Source organism: Sapajus apella, unplaced genomic scaffold, assembly GCF_009761245.1.
Source record: "Sapajus apella isolate SASKATOON/1434 unplaced genomic scaffold, GSC_monkey_1.0 scaffold7025, whole genome shotgun sequence".
Taxonomy (NCBI): Eukaryota; Metazoa; Chordata; class Mammalia; order Primates; family Cebidae; genus Sapajus; species Sapajus apella.
Window position 1 is genome coordinate 1 of NW_022443949.1, and position 3460 is coordinate 3460.

General features: G+C 45.2%; 1 pseudogene; it reads right to left on the reverse strand.

The window, feature by feature from the left end:
* Positions 1 to 2580: 2580 nt before the first annotated feature.
* On the reverse strand, positions 2581 to 3453 carry LOC116548103 (annotated as a pseudogene).
* Between the last annotated feature and the right edge of the window lie 7 nt (positions 3454 to 3460).

Consider the following 3460-nt stretch of genomic DNA (forward strand, 5'->3'; position numbering starts at 1 on the left):
AATTTGTAATACAAACAAAAAATAAAAATAAAATCAGGAATGAAAAGGAATTGAGGGAAGTTTATTTAATAGGACAAGTCTTTTAATATTAGAACTTCAGGCTTTTTGGAATCTGGGTAGAAACAATTTTTAAGATGTCAACAAGATCTTGGTGTGCCCAGGTTAGGGAGACTGTCTCTTCGCTTTAGCAGTCAGGTTTGTTTCTAGATTGTTGCCATTTTTTTCATGTGTATATCTGTTATATGTACCTATGTCTTTAAGTATATAATATCTGTTTTTCTTTCTATTCTTTCTTTATTTCAGCTCATACCCCTAGTTATGCATTCCTCAATACTTTATTTCCATGTGTCTGAAAAACTGGCTTAATGGTGTCTTTAATATTTGTCTTATAACCAAATAACTATACACTATAGTGGCCAATAATATATTTAATGTGGTTATGATAATTTTACATTATCATGATTATCTTATCAGTGTTTATTCAAATCTCAATTTGGCATTAGTTTGAAACAGAGATGTACATTATTAAGCAATGTGATAATATGTTTAGTTAACACATTTAGTACTTAACCATGTACCAGTACTTACTGTTGTAAAAACTCTCTCTCAAGTGTGCTCTCTCTCTCTATATATATATATTTATTTCATTTTTTATTTTTAAATATTTATAATCATATATTTTACATGTACAATCAAAAAGCTTAAAACTGGAATAAATGCTAACTAAAGAAAATGTATATGATGTGTAACATTTTTAAAAAGTCAACAAGAGGCAGAGCAGCTGAGCAGCTCCAGGGTGTACTGACTTCACGTCCCCATGGAACTTCAGTCTCACAGCAGGGATGAGGTGGGGCCGACACATCTGGAACATCAGTGCCCTGGGTGCCCCCTCTGGGCACCTGGTCCATAGTAGTTATCTATGACTTCTCTGTGACCCCTGCCCCAATCAGCTCTGCCTGCCACAGGGGACAGCAGTCCTAGCTGTTTCAGATGTGGTCTCTAGGCTGGGAGGTTTTTGTGACCTGCCCTGGCCACCACTTATGCACGCAGCCTCCTCTCCAAGGTGGAGGGCAGGGAGGACAGCAGGCTCTTCTTGGACCCTTACATTCCATGTTAGGAAACATGGGGTTTAAAAAATAAAAACTTGTTACTCTACTGGCAAAAGGATGCTGGCAGGAGCTAAAACCACTGGCCTAGGAAGCACTTCAAAATCAATAACAGGGCTTAGGTGAAGGAAGGAGTTGCTGCATGTCACAGAGCAAGAGAAAAATCATGGGTGTATGTTCTCAGGACGTCTTGAAATTATGCCTTGGGCAAAAAAAGAAACAGACAGGGACAGAGAGAGAAATCACATTTCCCCCAAAATGGATGCTCAAATTGAGCCAAAGGAAAATACTGGACTGTTCATTTACAAATTCTCAAAGATGAACTCCACATGTCAAGATTCCCGGTAGCAAAGGTTCTGCCTTCCCCAGTTTTCTGGCTACATGTGTCGAGCAGCCTGTGGGCTACAGGTGCTGCTGGACACAGTTCTGAACTGGGTGCTGCCTGTCATTCTGCCAGTGGCACAAGAATTGGTCTGAACAGGAAGGACCAGGAGTTGGGGGCCTTGACCTCTTAACTCTCTGGGACTGGCCCAGCAGGGGCACCTGGCACCTCTGTAGAGTCAGAGCATCGCATGCACAGGTGCCCACACTCACAGGGGTCAGGGAGTGGCTTTGCTACTCTATTTATGGCTACTCTGAGAGGCTGTGACCTGATTCTCGAGTCGAGCCTTAATCCTTCCCGGGGTTTGCAGCCAGTCTTCTGGAAGCTCTCTCTGACCACCTCAAAGAGTCAGGACCAGCAACGCTTCCAGAGCCTTTGCTTGCAAATACCAACTTTCCAGACTGTCCCCTAAGGGAATGTTCTTTCTTTCTCTTGTTTTCTGCTTGATCCAAGGATCAGCTGTGCCTTCAATGCAGTTCCAGCTGAGTGAAGCTAAGGTATTTTCTGAACCAACAAAGATGATTTCAGGCCTGATGGCCCGAGGCATTCCTCTGATGAAACAACATTTCAAAAAAGACTTAAGTCCACTTGTGTCTCTCCCTTGGGCCACAGACTGTCAGTAACTCCAAGGGCAAAGCTCCTTATACAAGGACACAAGACAGGAAGGGAGCCTTGGAAGCCAGGGCTAGCTGCCCCTTGCCCCAGCTTGGCTCTGGGCCACCCAGCCAGGAGCCAAAAGTGACTTTCCTGACATGGAGATGACAGCAGTTCAAGCAGGACCTTCATCACCAAGGAGACCCAGCACCATTCAGGAGCCAGCACGTGAATCTAATATGGTCCTCAAAGTCCATATGAAGACATGGTAGACAGGGCTGCAGCAGCCTTGGCAGGGAAACCACTGAACACCGGGCTCCAGCCAAATGCAGCACAATTTTGTGGAAGTCTAGAAATGCTGACTGTCCTTGGGAACTGCTTAATATTGAGAAAATGATACCAGCTCCATACACTGCTAGCTGTCCCCGAAACATAAGAGAGCCTCCATTGGAAGACGCAGGGTGGTGAGGAACAGCCCTCAGGAGGATGGATCCCAGGGTGAGGGAAAGTTGTAGAGTTGGCTGAAAGTCTGAATAGTGCCGGCTCCACTTCACACTGGCTGTGTGATCCCTGGGGAGCCCCTCAACCTTTCTGAGCTAGGATATAAGACTCCTACCTTGGCCTTCTGCTGAAGGCTGAGACGACTGGTACACAGCTTAAGCGTGAGGTCAGGCACACAACAGGTGCTCTCCCTAAGGGCTTCACGAGTGACTCAGCAGTGCAAAGCCACTGGGAGAGTGGGGGAATGTGAGGTTGCAGGCTCGGCAAACCCATTGGTCCCATTTGTCATTTACCTACAACGGCCAGAGACTCATGACAAAGATACTTGCAAAGGAGACAAGACCATTAGGAAAATCAAGCTGGCCAGACACAAAGCTCTCCTGGGAGCAAGTTTTTCCAGATCGCTCCTAATAGCTAACTTGGCAGCTGCGGGCATTTTTTGGAATGATCCATAGACCTTTCACTTCCTATGGGCCATGCTTCTGATTCTCCGTAGTTAATATTCGATCCCAATTTTGTTCAAAGAGTTCTAACATCTTTTCCATGTGGTGGTCAGCCTCAATCACCAGAACAGGGGCTGCCACGGGAAAAAGGCTGCCTTTGATGAGCCACTCCTCATGGAGATGGTGAATTGTTTTCAGGTATTCCAGTGGAATGACCTTTTCCTCTTCCCTGCATCTCCTCTTTAACCTCAGGATTGGTCCGAAGGTAAACTATCAAATCAACGGACACGTCCATGTTCCTCAAGATCCAGTCAAACCATTCCGACAGATCTATATAGTCCACTTCTGGCATCTTCCCGCTGCTTCTATACAGGTTTTCTACAAAACTGTATCTTGCGCTGCGAATCGACCTCTCCATCAACCGTACAGATGAC